This window comes from Struthio camelus, chromosome 1 (genome assembly GCF_040807025.1).
Source record: "Struthio camelus isolate bStrCam1 chromosome 1, bStrCam1.hap1, whole genome shotgun sequence".
Classification (NCBI taxonomy): Eukaryota; Metazoa; Chordata; class Aves; order Struthioniformes; family Struthionidae; genus Struthio; species Struthio camelus.
This window is the reverse complement of record NC_090942.1, coordinates 154,214,559-154,233,070: the sequence shown is the minus strand read 5'-3', so window position 1 is coordinate 154,233,070 and position 18,512 is coordinate 154,214,559. Positions and strand designations below refer to the sequence as shown.

Genomic DNA, 18,512 nt, shown 5'->3' with positions numbered 1-18,512 from the left:
AATTCCAAATGAAGAAATTACTAATGGACCTGATAAAACACTTTTCATACTAGTTTCCATGATGGAGGAGCAGTCTGAAGCACTTAATACAGAAATATGCAAAATTCTGGCATTTGGAAAACTGTTAGGCATGAGAAACGAGGAAGAAAAATACCTTACAATCTACCCTCATTTAAGATATGCATATACATACATACATGCATATATCTTCTGTTTGCAGCCTGCTAAGCTATCCCTTAACTGGGATAGCACAAAGAATAGGGCCAAAACAAAGATAAACTAGAGCTTCAAGATGAGATTGAACAGTTACATCCCCATGCCTATTTCATACTAAATACCCAGATGTTAGATAGAGACTATGAAGTTTAATAACTAAACAAATGGAAAAAGCCACAGAGCCCCAAATCTACAGCAACTGATTTGAAGTGGGTAAAAAGGATGTGTTAATTGATTCATAACTCTTTCACAGAGAAGTGGGAACCAGAATAGCAATCATTTATTTCAATAAAAGAAAATGTACTTTGTTTACCTTCTTATTCATGTTTGTCCTGGGAGGGGGGAAAAAAATCAAGGTTTTTCATAATCAAGTTATACTAGATATGATCTTCCGAGTCACATTTGTTGCCAGTGCAATTTTGCTGCAGGTGAGAGTAGCCTAATCCATGTGAGATCACTCTCTTGCTTATCTCATTGGACCACTTACAAAGAGATATTTGAGCAGAGACCCTGGAGAGAAACAGGAGTGAGAAAATTATAGGAAAATACGTCTAAACAACGTTACTGCTTCTAGGAATATGGCATTCTTACATGCTGTAGAAAATTTATTCATTTTATTGCATAGTACTACATTCCCAGGTCCAAAGGATAATTGCTTTCATCTTATAGGAAGAGAAAAACGGATGCTATCAGACCTAGTCTGTTGTTGGAGCAGTAGTTATGCATTGTATCACACTGCTTGCTGTGGCCCAAGTTCTAAAATTGGCTCCAGATTTCACACTAGATTGGCCTGTTAAACCATATTTCCATGGTCTACTAGTAGGTTTCTCTGGAGTGCTGCCTTGCCTTTTTTTTTTTTTAAACCATTGTCCAAAACAATTTAAGAAGATGAAGGTCTAAGGGAGCTTACTTGAGGTTTCAGAAGAAAACAACTGAAAGGAAGAGAACAGGGAAGCTCAGCCTGACCTTTCCAACCCTGTAAAGTCAGCTATGCTCTTCATCTTCCTAGTTTAATTAGGGCTTGCAAAATATGCTTGCCTCAGCCCAAATCTCCTCGCACAGTCCTCACTGCTGTGATGAACAAACTATTTTGTTCATCCATCAAAAAAAAAAGGCTTACTTTTAATGGATGAATAGAATTTTGCAGCTGGTTGACTTTCCTTAGCAATTAGATATCTCCCCCTTAGAGGTCTCTGTACTACAAATTTTTTCATAGTTTCTAGTTTCATAGTCTAAGTATTTATTCAGAGCAGCTTCTACTGTCAAGCTACTCATATTGGTCTATTAACTTTGAGTTTATAAACTAATTGATCAGAAGAAATCACCTTTAAATTGTGAACATCAGTCTTTATTATTTCTTTTCTCATTCTTGTTTTCATGGGAAAGTTAATGCATTCTAAACATTTGTATAATATTGTCATTTATTGTTACAGGGAGTATAATCATTTCAGATTTTTAGGAATAGATGCAGTAGATACCTTGTACACAAGAGGGCAGATCTGCTTCTCCTTTCATCATCATTAGTCCCTTGGTCTACTTCATGCGCCAATAACTTCTGCATCCAGCAAGGTATCTGGGTCTAGATGTCACAGAAAAAGCATGGTAATAAAGCAGTGTTTTAGTCTGTATAGATAACATTGTCTAAGGATGGTCTAAAGGTCTCTAATGCTGCTAGAGCAATACCTACAGGAGTAGTAGAATAAATACAGTTACAACTGCTCCTTCACGTTACTGCCACTAGTTCCTGAGCTTAACTTTTAGGTTAGCAAGCTGAAAAAAATAACAAGGGGGACTCTCATTTGGGGTTTTGATTCTTCAGGGTAGTTTATGGGGACCCACTGTGGATGAAGGCTTGGGGCTGTGCAGGCTCCACGACGTTACATGACGTGGAGCTGAACCCTGGCAGAGGTAAGGAGGGAGTTAGATTCCCCTGGGCCCTGCTTCCCTGGGATCCACATGCTGGATATTGGCATGCCCAGCTATGATTCAGTTCTGAATTTAAATCTCTTAAGAGAAAATAATACTTCATCTGAACCTAAATTGTTGGTTAGCCCCTTTCCAAACTCACACAGACTCCAGCCACAGAGACCAGCTACCTCAGGAGGCCTGGCTGCCCTATGAGTAACGTCCAGGGCCCACACCGTTGTTTCTTTACAGAGAAACTTTCAGTCTGATAATAAAAATGGGGCTTCCCCATATTTCCAGGATTAATTCAACTCCAGCTTTCTGCTTCCCAGGAGACTTCATAGCTACCTCTTGCTTCCTAAGTCACTTTGCCCTTTTCATTTGGTGCACAGAAAACTGGAGTTTTCTGATCACTTCACCACGTGAAGGATCAAATCAACTTTTGTAAAACACTCTTGAGGCTGTAAGCAACCCAACAGAGGTGAATGAAGCACACTCCTTTTCCCATAGCATGTTGATTTAATATAAATAAACAAAAAATCAAGGCCTTATGCAATGATACAAGGTGACACAACTATGTTGTCTACATCACAGTCCGAAGAAGAAAAGGAAGTGACTGTAGATTTTGAAAAAACACTGGTGGCTTGTTTTTAAAAGGAGAACAGACTTTCTAAATCAGATATTTTTCCTAGAGTCTGGGGCAGGGGATGGAAGAAGAAAGAGGCCTCAGTGTTTTCCATTCTGAAATGGAAAATACTTGGATAAAGGACAAAACCTTTTTTTTTTTTTTAAGACAAGAGCAAAGGTCAGATAAGCTCGTCTTTAAAAAAGGAATCCAGTGAAAGAGAGAACTGGCTGCAGTTGATTTGAATGCTTTTCCCTCTCACTTTATGGTGTCTTCTGATTCTGTCACATCCCATATATTTTATTTACAGGAGCAGAATATTGTTGTTGCCAGTGTCACTTGGTAACTGTCCAGCCAAAGGCCACCTGTTGGAGAACATCTCAATATGAGAGCTGAATGCCAGCTTTAAAAAATATCAGGGATATTGTTAAAGCCGCTCATGTCAAATGTAATTAGAAATTTATTGGGACAGTGCTGGAAGATCGTCTGGAACTTTCCAAAAATGCTGGACTGCTGACTACCAAATGTGTTTGCTTTTCCGTTTTAGTGATCAATGAAGCCGTGTACGCGGAAAGACTGAGGAACTATTTCTCGTGTCAATCACAACTAGAGAAGTGTTAGTCATGTTAAGAAGTTGTTAATTATACATTAAATTAAATGAATGACACATGCTCTTGTACACCACACTCACCAAATGGCAAACACATCAAAGACACTCTGGCTTATTCTCTATGATGTGTATGTTTGGCCTACAAGTTTATAATAATTTATGCTTTTAAATAGATGATTGTAGCGCATAAAATAAGCAGAATTCCTATCATCTACTAGCCATCTTATTAATCCATTTTCTTTTACAGACACCTCTGTACAGTCAAGACAATAATGGATCTACCTTATAAATATATTTCATGGTGCTGTTGAAAAATAGTTCTAAGGACTCACATCTATTCAATGTGAAGAAAAAAAGGATTGTGTGAATGGGCCCCTTGAACAAGCCAGCAAGGAAGCTAATCTCTTGTGTTAAATTGGAATTGACATTGCCCTAGCTAGGTCCGTAGAGGATGGTGAAAGTGGAAGCAGCCAAATGCATGTGCGAGTATATGCACCTGTTCATACGTATATAAAAATGAATGTAGGGAAAGTAAAGAAAATGAATGCGAATGAGAAAATATACCGTGCAACAAAACAAGGGAAAGCACAAGCATACTGGCTGGCTATTGGAAGAGCGCTCGAGGATATTCTCCTATTCTTATTAGCTTTCCTCAGCATTTGTTTTTTGTGCATTGTTGGTGGCAGGCTACCTAGGTGGCTCTTCTTCCTGAGGCAACATAGCCTTTCTTAATTCTATCACAAGCAAAATACTTTCCTTAATATCAACCTGTTGCTGGGAGGAGATAGTAAATTATTCAAAATGATAATTTGGTGAAAATTTATGTTAGTGTTAGGAAAAAAGCAAGATGGCCTAATTTTGAACAGATCTTGGAGCACCCTGGAAATCTCAGAAGCATGGAAACATGAGGATTCTGTGTTAGCAGGAGGTTAACTTTGGCTATGGAGCTTGATATTAGACATTAGCAAACAAAAAAAACCCTCAGAAATGAACAAAGCAGCAAAGGCAAAAAGAATAATTAATACTAACCCACATGGGCTTATGGAAGATGAATGTGGTCATAAGAAAGTCTGCTTTTCCTGTTCTGACAAGATCACAAGTTTGTGTGATAAAGGAGCTTGACGATATACGAAATAGATTTCCATAAAGCGATTCTGCATGACGCATGGGCTAGTGTTATCGATACAACATACTAAATGCCTTAAACTGCCTGTATGACAAATGCCAGAAATTATTTGTCAAATGGGTATTCATAAATGGTCATTTCTAGTCACTCTGCACGGATCTATATAAGGATTGATTCTGCTTATCACTTTGAACAATAATTGAGAAGTATACTTAAATTATTTGTAATAACATTTTATAGATGATGAAGAGAGGCACAGTGATGAGGAAAGGACAGCGATACAGAATGGTCTAGGTCACTTGGGGAAACAGGATTTCAAAGTCTGCCCCCGATGAGAAAAACTCATGGATTCCCTTATTTCCCAAAGCCAGGTGTATTCTCCTTCAGGTGTGGTAACACAGCCAAAATGTGCTTTAATAGCACAGCCAAATGAGGATCACACATCAAAGAAAAATGGCTACAAAAGAGCCTGGCCATCCCTACGGAGTGGGGAATTGCGTCCTCAAAAATATCATCTCCCTATGGGAGTTTAAAAGGTGACAGCATACAAGGACCAGAACAGTCACCCTGGGCAGTGCTGGCAGCTTAGATCTTGGGTGTATAATCAGAGTAGTGAAGTAAATTTAGCTCTGTTGTCAGCACAGACACTAGCACGCAATTCTGGTGCTCTGTTTTTTAGTGGAGTTTGAAAGACTGCAGAGGCTGCAGCGAAGAGCCACCAGAATGAACTGCAGGCTGGAAAAACTGCCTTACACTCAGAAACAAGAAGAATTTGCTAATTCTTCAAAAAATAGATTGAGAGAAAGTCAATTTTAATATGTGATTTCCTTCGTGGGACAAGAGAGTCTTAATATCTGGAAGTTAAATCCAAGCACATCCAAATCAGAACCAGTGACAGACATTTTCAGCTGTGACTCTGAATCACTGGAACAGATTACAAAAGAAAATGCTTCATTTCCCATCGTTTGGTGTCTCTAAGTAAAGGCAACCCTTCAATTAAAGACTAAAGGTTAGGGTGAGGGTTACCCTTTCTGGATAAACTGTTTTCTTTTGTTTGTTTGTTTGTTTTCCAGAAAAATACTATACTACAACCTATGTCGTACAGCAGGTCAGAGAGGTGCTCAGGTTTTAAAGCCTGTATGTTATTAACACAAGAAGCTACCTCAGTGCATCAGGACAGAATGAAGGGCGCTGGCCTATGAAGACCATCTAGGTTACAGCCATCTAGTAAGGTCGCTTAAATGTCATTGCAATGTCCACTGCTATGTCACTGGGACTGAGAGTTAATTTGAAAGATGGCCTGGATTTCCTCCCACTTAGTGGCTGTGTTACTCGTGGCTAGAATAAGGTTGCTTATATAACTGATTTAGATCTGGGCATGGATGTGGGAGACTGGTGAGAGCTGGAAGAGCACGGGCTGGGAGTGTGTTTAGATATTTCAGATAGCACTTTGCAGTGTGAAACAGATAAACATCATCATCGAGCCTAGAAGCTCTTACCTGTTTATTTTAGTGCTGCTGGAAGTTAAACACACTCCAGCTTTTCTTCTGTTGCCATGTAACAGCCCCTATTGTTGTCACAACCCAGCTCTTGCACTTGACCAAGATATCTTGGCTATTCCGAACACTTTTGGCTGTTCTTCTCTCTTCTATCAGACATTAAGTTTCAAATGACTAAGTGGGTTCTTTTTGGAAAAGGTGAACCTGCTTAAAAAGGAATAATTTCTCTAAGTATTTTTACCTGAAATTTGAAAATGTCCTTTAACTCCAAGTGGATATTTTGTGTATGTATAGTGGATTTCATATACATTAGGGAGCGTTTCAGACCTGGAGTGTTTAACTGCTAATAGGATTTGCAGGATTTGTTTGTGAATTCCAGCCTTCTCATTTACTTCACTGAGCTTCAAGTTTATACATTGTGAAGACTAGAATGAAATATTAACTGTGTACAGCTAAACAAAGAAAGTTTCTACAGTATCCTGCACTATATTTTTCTCCTACGTTTTCTGTTGGAAAGAGGACAAAAAGGGGAAAGTAACGGTAAAAAATTTGATAGTAATGTATTGCTTTTAAAACATTTTATTTACTTTTAAAATAGCCTGACTAAAGCATTACCTGCAATTTATGGGGCGCGCAGCTGATATACAGGAGGTCCTAAAAGAGCCGTTAATGCAAATTCAGTCGGAAACTGAAATAGCTGTGACCGGAGCTATTGTCACAACAGCAGTACTTAGAAAACATAGGAACAGTTTGAAAAGATAACACTGCTAAAATGTGGATGTTTTCCCACAATACCTTCAGTCAGCTACAAACACTTTCAGAGTTTTCAAAGAGATATAATCAAGATAAAAATTAATTTTGCAGTATTTCCCTTACCTATTTTATGTGAACCAGAATATCGCTTACTTGTTGTTTAACATGATCATTTTACCTTACATTCGCCTTTTTTGGGATTCCCATTGGTATACTTTTATCTCTATCCCACCCATTTATTCCTGCACACCAGCACATTGCCTACATGTTAGGATCTACTGCATAGGCTTCAGTTTCAACTAGAAAAGTATTGAAATCTGATCAGGCCAGTTCAAAAGCAGCAATCAGGGACAAAACTCATAGTAACTTGCAGTTTGTAGGCCTTGGCCAAAATGAATAAAGAAATATGTCTTTTTATATCAGAGTGGGTTTTTTTTAAATCTTTTAATGTCAGATTTACCACATGCTGATTCCAGAAGCATCCACAGCACAGAGACTCCTGGAGCTGCTTGGTTTGCCTGGAGACTACAGCTACCAAGCTAGGTATAAATCCTGGGGAGGGGAGCCAGGACACTCTCCCTCAAGGTGGCCACAACATAGATGAAGCCTTCCAGTTCCCTCCTTTCCTGAAGGAAATACACAGCCTGTATGTCCTATTTGGCAGGTACAGATGCCGTAATGGCAGCAAGCGTGTCCCCTCAGTGACCAAGAGGAGCCTGGCTCTGTGCAGGACCTCCCCAGCTGACTGATGGAAGGAAGGCGAGAAAGACCAGGAAGGTCTCACTAACAGGCCTGAAATAATGGTGAGCCAAAAACTATCTGGATGTGCCCTCTGGGAAAAGTGAGGAAGAGCCTGTATCTCAGCAACCCTCTGCCCACGCAACTACCAGGCACCCTATTTCTAATTCTCTTTCACTGGAAGTTTTTCCCTAGTCCCAGGGCTCCATTTTCCCCTTTTGGTTTGGGAATACACCTGCGACAGTACAAATGCCTCATTAGCTTTCATGGGCCAGCTGCTGTCCTGGATAGTTTGGTCCAATGGCTAATCAATGCTGAAGGTGTATTTGAGCTCAAGTGTCTTACTTGCCTAAGCTTGCTTGACCTTCCTACTACAGGTTAGGGCTTCTGTGCTGTTCTGTGAAAGCCTCCATGAAAAGAGTAAGGAAGCACATAAATCAGCGTGATAAGGATATGCAACTTACAGTCTTCACTAAGATTTTTAACTGCCATTTGCAATGCAAGCGGATTCATTTTCTTCTGCACAATTGGCTTGGATGCAAAAAATAAGTCTTGTTTCGGCTGATCACACAGATACTTCCATATTTGTTTGCTGCATTTTTCTTGTTATTCATATTTTATTTAGAATAAATCTTGTTAAAGGTCAAAGCAAAGACAGTATGTTCAACCACTCAAATTATGGTCCGATCTCCAGGGCGATAACCCTAGACTACAAAAATGCATACAAGGCTTCCAAAGAAGCAGCAGCAGCAATAAAAGCAGCCTAATCATTTGGCAAGCAAGAGCTATTATTTTGTTGAGACTTGCTTAATAAGATGTGATAATGCTTCTTTTTTGTCCTCTCACCAAGGAATGCATGTGTAAGCATAAATTATTCAAGCACTCAAGATTTAGGACGTGCCAGAATCGAAATGTCCATCTCTGTACCCTCCATTTGCCCTATATTCCTCAAAACAATCCTCCTGTGCTGAGTAGCCTAATGATCCATAAAATGTTGGCCTACTGATCACGCAAAATGACTTTCTATTCCATAGAAAGATGGTTCATATCAGAGCTATGAACAGCAAAAGACTGAGCTGGAAAACTGTTCAGAAAGCTCTCTTGCTTGAGAAGAGGGACATCCGAACGTTTACAGCTGCTGAAAGACTCAGCAACAAGCTTCAACAAAAGAGGTCACAGGGCAGTGGTTACAACAATAAAAATAAAGATGTCCGGCTGGAGATGTAACTGTTGACTTGAAAATGGCCTGTCTGCAGCTTTGCTCCCTGCAAGTTCAGGGGGATGGTGTCCACCACCCAACAGGTGCTCAGGTATCAAACTCTGGTTGTTGAAATGAGTATGGGGGAGGCAAGGGGACATGCCTATGGAAATGTTATAATGCCTAATCCCAAGCAGGCATGCTCAGACACCTTTTTTTTTTTTTTTTGCTTCTCATGATTTGTCATTAGGAGAATACAAAGTTGCAGATCAAAGCAATATTTCCTACTCAGTTATCATTCTTTCTGCTATTCCTACAGCACAGCACATCTAAATTTAGCTAATTTTGGCCTCTTAAACAATTGATCTGTTTTTTTCTTAGTCCTACCATACCTTTCTTTAAGATCGATGTAACAGTGATTTTTGGAAACTGGGAGAATATTCCAGGGAAGAAGGATTCCTGGTCTTATCTCTACATATCTGCTGTCAGCCACTTTTGGAGGGTGGGGCAATAGGACTTTTGGTCACATGTTAGAATAGTTTCCTCCCCCGGCAAAATAAAACTGTTTTCTAAAGGATAGCATACAGACATTTACCATGGTTATAAGTAGTTTTGTAATATCGTTCTCAAAGCTGCTATATATTTGGCTGCTAGGTTTGTAGTGCAGAAGCTTCTATGCCTTTCCCAGGTGGATAACCTGAGGTAAGAAACAGTGCTGTGGGTGGATCAAACTATTTTTATCTGTAAGTCATTTCACAATGGCTAATTAACAGCCATGGTATGTCAGAAATTTTTATGACCTCCACTGAGCTTATTCTACAACCGACTACCACTTCTTAAGGTGAAATTGCTGGCTAAAAAAACCAGCACTATGAAGCATCTGAAAACTTAAAAAAATTGTTCACTGATGACTTTGCTTCTGGAACATATGTTGAGCATTGCATGTATTCCCTCCAATTTGGTAGTTAAGATGTAAGAATGAGTAGCAGAAATAGCTAAACAGAAAGCCTCAATCATACTATTTATCCCTCACCTAAAGTCATAAGACATGGTGATATAATCAGCTGAGGTGATGCAGATGACTAACAGTTATACAGGCAGAGGATTATAACTTTATGGAAGAAAAAAAGCAGACGAAGAAATGAATCACTAGGCCTGTAAAAAACAAAAAGGCTATTTTGCATGCTTAGTAACCTTAAAGAAAACACAATAAAAACAGGAGAAAGCAAATCATATGACCCAATAGATCAGTAAAGCCATCTTTACAGAAGATGTAGGGCTTTTTCCAATGTACTAATTTAAATCACTCCTGCAGATGAAGAAAAGAAACCCACATGAATTCCTCATGAATTTAAGGAGAAAAGGCCAAGAAAGGTATCCTGATTCACTTCCGTGGCACAGCAAAGCTCTGCACGGTGGTCAAAGGTATAAAACTTCAAGTTGTAGTCCATGTGACCTTTTCATTTTATTTATTTTTTAATACTTAGCAAACCCAGAGAAGGGATTTACACCACTACCTGAAAGGGCAATGATTAAGGGTCAAAACCTTCTTTTTCTAAAGTCAGATAGCCTGGGAACTAGTGACTTCTGCACTGTGTGAATTTATCCTGGAAGAACAGAGTTGAATTTAGGGGTAGGAGGATATTTCAGGTAGGCTGGTATTTTTCTGGTCATTATGATCAGGTAAGAGATTTGGAGTCTGTTGATGGCTGATGAGTGTTTGACCAATGCTGACCATTCTGCTTCGCATATTTGCAGCTGGTTCAGGACATACCAACTCTTCCTGACAGAAGGACCAGAACTATCCATTTCTAATTAATTCTTTCTTTTTCCCTTTCTCTCTCTCTTCCTCTTTTAACATTATATTTAAAATACAGTTTGAATAAGAGATAGATTCGTGTCTGGACTTGACTTAACATTTTTCAGTGAAGGCCATTAATCCCAGAGACAGGGAAGTCTCCCTCCGTCCTCATGTCCTTTTCCTTTCTGCTTAAACACTCCCCTCCTTTTCCTCCTAACCTCTCTCCCAAACACTCCTGGTGAGATAACAGCCTCTCCTCCTGAGCGGGTGCCACCGGCTGGGGTGTGTAAAGAGAAGACACCCTGAGGCAATTTAGTGGGTCACTCACTGCACAGTTATGAACTTGGCTGGCAGAAGGTCTGGTCTACCTGCCCTCCATTTTTTCTTCCCAAGATCAGCCTGCTTGTTTTGCTTCCTGTATCTGAGACACAAAACTCACAAGGGCTGGGGAGATGAAATGAAAGTAACTTAGCAAAGGAAGGCTGAGAAAAGCCAGGGATGAGAGGGAGAATCAGGCAAGAAAAACTAGAGCTGAGCAGTAGGCAGGGAACCAGAAAGGCAAGCGCATAGCTTTCCCTGGATTTGTATAAACTTTCTGCTTTTATGTCCATGAAAAGGGCTCACAACTCCCTCAGAAACGAATCTCAGGATGATGAGGTAAAACCTACCAGATAACCTCCCCTTACTGCTCCTCCGCCTCAGCACCATTTCCTCCCGCATGGCACTTTCTTTGAAACAGTAAAGCTGGTTCTAGGGAAAGTTTTGAAATGCCAGCACAAAGGCAAAAAAAGGAACTTCCCTTCCAAATACATTTCCTAATTAATTCGATATGGAGGAGCCTGGCAGGGAAGGTTTTCAGGCTGCTGGGCTCTACAGAATGATGAAAGACTTTTGAGGGAGAGCAGCGTAACTGTTAGCTATATTGCTACGGATATCCCTCTGTCTAGCCATATTGCATGTGTGTGCTTCTCACCCAGAACCTAGTGAACCCCCTCGATACTTTCATAAAGACTGACAGAGGGATAGTCCTCTCAAACATATATGCTTTTTTCTACAGGACTCATGAAAATAAGAAGCTAGTTAGAGAAACAAAACCCCATGTAAGGTTGGGCTGGTCTCATTAGATATCACAAAATCCACACCGAAGCACAATTAAAAATGCCCCAGACAAAGGAGAGGTTTCAATTTGAGCTTATGCGTTATCTGAGAACAGTGGAACTAAGACAAAGCCATAAGAAAATAGTTTTCCGTTTCATATTTGTATAAGGCAATAGGACCTTATTCTTGCATTTAACTACTAAAAAGTCTCTGTTTCTAGTTGTATCTGGTGTGTAAGCTGCATATATACTGGCATTTTTGCAGATTTAATTCCTTACAGATAAGAAACCTCAACGTATCACTATTTGAATTCTTATTTATTTTAAATTCTCACCACGATGTCTGAAAGGAACCAAGGGATTTGTCAAATAAATGTAAACATTTGCTATTTGTCAACTAAAAACCTATTGCCTCACCTTTGCATAAGAAATGTTATCCTGGTTTTGTACAAGTTTCTGGTCTCTATCAGAGCTCCTAGACACTACGGCAATGTGGATTAACAGATAAAAAATAACTGTATCTAGTGCCAGACGGCACAGTGGAAAACTAGCTTGTACCAGCTGGGCAGAGAATAGATGTTTCCCTCCTGCTTTGCAAGGGAAATGTTAGCGTCTGAAAGAAAAAGAAGAAGAATGGAAATCTTTCTTATTTTTCTTTTTGATAAAAAACAAGAACAAGAGTATTTTAGCTTCTGAAATGGTTTCTGAGAGCTGTTTTCTGGCCATCTCATGTCCTCATCCTTTCCATGCACCAGGATCCCTAGGCAAGCAAGAGCTGTAGCAGGCCACGCTACTTTGCAGCTGAGGAGCCGCAGGTCCTCAGAAAGTTGCAGTGCACAGGAACAACCAAGCTGAGGGAGGAGAAGGGCTAATAGGTGGCCGAACCACAGGCCTTGTAAGGTCCTAGGATCAGGGTTTCAATTCTCTGGTGTTCGTTTTCTCAATAAACTTAGCATTTATTTTAGAAAGCAAACATTTCATTAAGAATAGAGTTTTTTGCCTTTTTTTTTTCCAGAAAACAATTTTCATGGAGAATTTTGGACAAGACCTAGTTGAGAAGGAGGGCATTTATCTTAGTCTCATCAGGATGGTTTGTGATTCACAGCAATTGACCAAAGGCAGTAAGATTCTACGGCCGCAAAAATCTCAAAAGGGAGAAATATACTCCTGCAAGTGTGTGCTTCCCTGGCTTTTGGTTGTGGTGGATGATTAATATATGATATTTCCATCAGAAACCCTGATACCCCTAAAGGGTGAAGGCCAGGATGTGTTCCATGCTGATCATGATGCCCACTTACTTTATTCAATAGTTAAATGATATTTTCTCTTTTCCTTCAAGCTTCAGATCCTGAAGACAGGGATTGAGTAAGAATCTCAGTTTTCACTTTTTAAACTGACACCTTCAAGCCTGATGACAGAGAAAGAATGACTGCAAAGGTAGCATCTAATTCTTCCCTTCCCACGCATATCTAACCCTTCCTTATACCACAAGCTCAAATATCAGGAGGCTATTAACACAATCCAGAGACAATGTTTTTAATCTCTAGTGTATTGAAATCTGCCTCATTGTTTGTCTTTTTCTTGACGTTTGGCATTGGCAATGATTAATGCTGCCAACATTTTCCTCGCCAGGAAAGACAGATGTTTCTTTCCTCTCTTAAGTTCCAGTGGAGGCTGAAGAAACCTCCTGCTACAAGGCTGCCTTTCCTCTCTCACCTGTGGGAAGAGCAGCTAAGGAGGAAGAATGAAATCTTACGTCCCTTTCAGGAGCAGAGAGGCATTTCTGAGTGGGAGGGAAGGCAAAGAAGATATTTTCAATTTTCTTGTGTGTCAAGAGCAACGAGGAAAGAATCAAGAAGCTCCAGATACCTGTCCTCCTTTTCCACTCCTGCAGAAATTTAACTCAGAAAGTCCTGGCGATCATTTTTCTCCTCTCCCAGATGCAGCACTACCTCCATTAATAGCCTCCAAGAAAACATAGGGCAATTTGGCTGGCCTACAGCCTGCTCTGGGTTGCACCACAAAAAGAGGGCTACCAGGATTAGGCCAGCTGGGTTTTCTTAGCCATATCCTCTCTATGGGTTAAGCACTCCTCACTTACACTGATGCAGTGATCTCGGTTAAGTTTTGCTATATATGGGGCAGATCTCCACCTGCCTCTTCTCATATTTTGCTCTCTCTGTATTCCCATCAGAGGAGCGGACCAGGAGAGATGTTCTCGGCTGCCCATTTACAGCTGGATGTTTGCCAGCCCCTTTTCACCTCCTGAACATAAGAGAAGTGTCAGATCAGATATGAGAATCCAGACTATTATTTTTTGATTATTGTCCCAAGGATGGATGAGTACCCTCTTCACTTGTCAACAACTCGTGGGTCACAAGTTGACTAGTTTACCAAACACGAAAACAATTTGCCACCAGCGTGGACTTACACCCTAAAAGGAGAGGACAGACTTTAGCTGGCAACTTTGTCGCCACTCTGAACAAAGGAGAGATATGGGGTATCAGTAGCTGCTTTTAAGTTGTCCTGAGTGCTAACCTGTTTCTGATTTCAGACTGTCCTTTGAATCTTGCTTGCCTACTGCTAACAACTGCTCAGTGAGCCAATACTTCTCAAGAGCTACCATCAATCATCTACCCTGCCTGGTCTGGAAACCACATATGAAGTTTTTGATAGCTGAATCCTTATCCCACGGAGATCAGTGTAATTCTGCCATTGATGAAGCAGGTCATAGGATTAGCACCAAATTATCATGTTGCCCATTGTCAGGCTTCAGTAATCTTAAACAATAAAACATGCGGAAAGGGCCTAGATTTATTAAATTTCGAATGATCAGCAGTGACAACTACATCTTATTTGGATACGGAGACAAAAATTCCTATTTAACTCTAGTGGTATATTAGTATATCTCATTGCGTATTCTGCCTTCCCTCATACACAGCAGCTACAGAATTCAGAAAGAAATCCCAACAGTACATGAATAGGGCATGGAAGTTTTACACAGGAGTAGAGGAGGGGAGAGAGGTTTTAGGAGGCAATAAAGGTCCCTTCCACTCCTATTGGCAACATCCCCCCAGTCTTAGTTTTGTGAAGCTCTTCTCTTAGATTTCCACCCTGCTTAGTAACACCCTCCCACTAAGGAGATGTTTAGGAACAATGGAAGGGAAGGGAAGAGAACTACTTGAGCACTAAAGTGCTGCCCTCATCTGCACATCATACTAGGAACAATGCTACCTCTGCCCCCCACATTGGGCCCTATAGCACATGTCAACATGGCAACAGGGGCTAAGCTCAAACAGCTGAAGTTCATGGCGTTGTAACAGTCATTCATTAAGGTACTAAGCAGCTGAACAACAAGTGAGTGCAATTATTTCAGGTATTTCTGGTAAGAGTCATCAGTCCTGATTTAAGCACCTCTGAGTTAAGGACTTGATTCAGGTGCCCCCACAGAGGTTGCTTGTGCAATGTGAGATGACAGGGGCACCTCAGGTGGTCGCTGGCAGCCACTCCAGAACAGCACAGGTTCCCGTCAGCCTGCCCCACACAGGAATTTCAGAAACGTCAGGGCATCTCCAGCAGCACTAGGCAGCTCTGTGTGGGCAACCTTCTGGAGCTCTTGAGGTGTCTACATTAAGTTCTTCCTAGAGGAAGAAATGGGCACCTCCAGAGGGCAATTAAGTGTCTGAGGGAAGTTGGATGAATTGCCCTTTGTACGTTCATGTTTCACTTCTCTGGACGTACTTTCAGACTTGAGACTTCTAACCTTCTTATACTTTGCATTGAGACAGGTGCTACCTATTTTGTAGTAAAACAATGTGCAGGCAAAATAGATCGTGGTCATCATCTAGAAGCTCATTTAGGATCAAGTCACATATCAAACTATTTACAAACCTCCATTTATCCTCTTTTTCCATTCACACATTGCCTTTCTATTTCTGCGCCTCTCTCTCAAGTTCCCCTTTTAATGGTTGCCAAAACAGCAGCTACTTATATAATGCACTTTGCCTTAGCTGCCTCCCACGTTTAGCCCCCAGGTGTGATTTCTCGGAGGTGACGCGAGAGCAAGTGTTAGCGCGCGTGAGCGGGTGAGCATACGCTGTATAACAACACTGCAATGCTGAAGAGCCATAGCTGCAGTGTTGATCATATCAAGGCAGTGTTACCGGGAGACACCTCACAGCATGGCAGATACACTCAGTTTAAATGTCTTCACCCTCTGGAAGGTAGTGGGTGTAACGTTTTACATTTCTGCTTCACTCACATATGAAGGACGAGCAGCCTAACAAGGTCACTTTTGTTAGAGGCACGCATATTTCCATCTGCTCAGGCTGATTGTAAACAAAGTGCCTGGCACTCAAAAGTAAGACACTCAAAAAGGAATTGTTTAGGAGGGAGTGTCTAGGCAGAACTTGGAAGATGAGCAGTGGTTATATACTGTACACTGAGATATGCATTAACACATGAATTCAAAACCTAGTGTGTTTATTGAGCATATAGTAAAAGCTACTTTTGATTTTCAAAATCCTTCCAATTGTACTGCTTTCTAGAGCACTAGTGACCCGGAAGAATTTTATGTGTTAGCAGTGATCTACCCCCAATGCTGAAAGCCCACTCCTACACTTCTAATGTAGAACTGCTGCAAAATGGCTCATAGCTATTACTGAACCTTTTCTCGCCTTGAGCTAGCACTGTTTCAGCTGGTGAATCTTGGACAGGACATGTGCAACGGCCAAATGCTGGCTTAGGCTACAACCTGAAGTTCTTCCACTGGTGGCTGAAGACTTAGAAGGTCTCTTTAATGAAGACCCATGGAAGTCAACACAAACTTGACGCTATTTCTGAGGTGAGAAGGCTCAGTCTGCAAATATTCAACTTTGGACATTAATTACACTAAATTCCCTTGAGATGAGACCTATAGTTCCACTTGTTTCCTACTCTGGCCTCAAGGCTCTTCACAGCTATAGTGATAGTTCAAAGCCAGATTTTGCATCCAACAAAGTCTGTCATCTTGAATGATTCTAGAAATGAGGATGGTTCAATATGAAAAATACTTTCTTGCTTAAAGAATTATTTTGGCTAAATATGTTAAACCACTGACTGTCTTCTCCATGCCTAGATAAGGCTTAGCTAATTGCAAAGAAGCAGAGAAGAGTAGGGTGTCTAAAGCATAAAATTCTCCTTTCATGTTTTTCTTTTCGGACTTCCAGGGATACTAAGTAACTAGTATGAGAAGGATATGAGAATACAGGATAAAGAATGCACAGATGAAACTTAAACAAATCATTAGTTTTTCTTTGAGGCATCATTAGATAAAGTTTTATGATGATACTCAATCAAAGGCAGATCTTATCATTTCCTCTTTGGTTTTACTAAGTTTTAAGGAAATGACATTATCCTCTCTTGGCTCCCGAGAGGTGCGGCTCCTTTCTCTTATTTGAATAAACAGTGTCATTTTGAATCAGCAGTTATTTCCTTTCCATATAACGCTCTCTGGAAATTCTGCAAATCTGGAATCTTCCAGTAATGCATCTGTCAAAAAAACACGCCAAATCCAACTAATGCTTTCTGAGACTGCTGCCTGAATTTCAGACGACAGGAGACCAACAGATGTTTCTGCTTCTGGGGCCAGGATCCCTCTCCACCCTGCCTTCCTTTGATGTTAGTGTCTCTATGGTAAGACAGTAAAGAGAAACAGCATGTCCTGAAAAAGAGAACGTGACTCTTACACAGTAGAGTAGTGGTCAGTGATAGCAGGAGTCCACAGATATAGGAACAGAAAGCTTAAGAAAGGCTCTCTGCTATGGACTGACTAGGGATGCACATGCATGGCCAGACACAAGCAAACTAATCCTGCACACATGCTAGGAGGGTAAAGAAATGGGAGCCTGTGTGTTGCAGGCGGTCTGCATGATCATGCTGCTGGGAACAGCCTGGCTAACGGCAGAGTAGGCAGAAGGGATGGGCAGGAGTGACACGAGGTGGGCGACAGTGAGCAGGGGTAGAGGGGAGGGAGGCTGGTGGGCAACCAGGACTGGGTGACCCAAGGCAGACAGGATGCCCATTGATGCATACAGGTACTGGAGGCAACCGGTAAGGATCAGAGTAACAGGCAGCTGAGCTGCAAGGTGCTAATTTGTGCACTCGCATGTATCCATGCTATTTAGGAGGCATCAACTGGCAGCCATCACAGGGGCTGCAGCAGAGGAGAAGAGCAGTGATCGTGGGGGAAGCCACAAATATTCATTTGACTTCATAGCCAAAAAGATTGGCCAGATGATTGACTCAATTTATGCACTGTATCGTCCCACCAAGGGTCTTCCTGGAAATCCTTGTCAGACTCCCAGGTGATGTTTATGGACAGCTTTATTTGTTGACATTGGTGCAGGCCGACAGTATGCAGGTTGCTAAAAATTGGACATGACATAAAATTTCAGCTGTGCCAGAAGCAGGATGACATTCTCTAAAATTAAGAACAAATGTAGTCTGACACATATATCCAGAGAAATTAAGAGGTGCTATACTTACTCTCTACAAGTGCTAGGGTGTGGACAGACTCTAAGAACAAACTATTAAAGCTCAGGGACAGCTTCTAAAGCCACTGTTTATCTTTTAATTAGCTTAATTATTACCTAATGACAGACACCTGCCAATGGTCAGTCACTGAGCACCTTAATCAATGTCCAAGCCTTACGCAGCTCCTTATAGTCTATTTGAGTTATTTGAAGAGGGCTATCGGCAGCAGTTCATCACCTCTGAAGAGGTGCTGATAAGTGACAGAGAGTATTCTCGGAAACTCAGCTCCTGGGGAAGGCCGTCAAAGACTGGCTTTTCCCAACAGGTCCCATGTTAGCAGCAGTTGTCAGGAAGGCGTTTCAGGGGCCAAGTCCCCTGCTGCAATGCCAAAGAAACTGCTTTAAGAAATAGGGGAACTGAAGAGCAGAATC

General features: G+C 41.1%; 1 long non-coding RNA gene across 1 annotated transcript in view; it reads right to left on the bottom strand.

Moving 5' to 3' along the window:
* Window positions 1-19: 19 nt before the first annotated feature.
* The window catches only part of LOC104143360 (uncharacterized), a 47,277-nt gene continuing 28,784 nt past the window's right edge, over window positions 20-18,512 (bottom strand). The window contains exons 3-4 of the long non-coding RNA XR_693894.2: window positions 1,695-1,795; window positions 20-726 (exon numbers count right to left, since the gene is read on the bottom strand). This is a non-coding gene — a long non-coding RNA (uncharacterized lncRNA). The remainder of the gene's footprint in view (window positions 727-1,694; window positions 1,796-18,512) is intronic.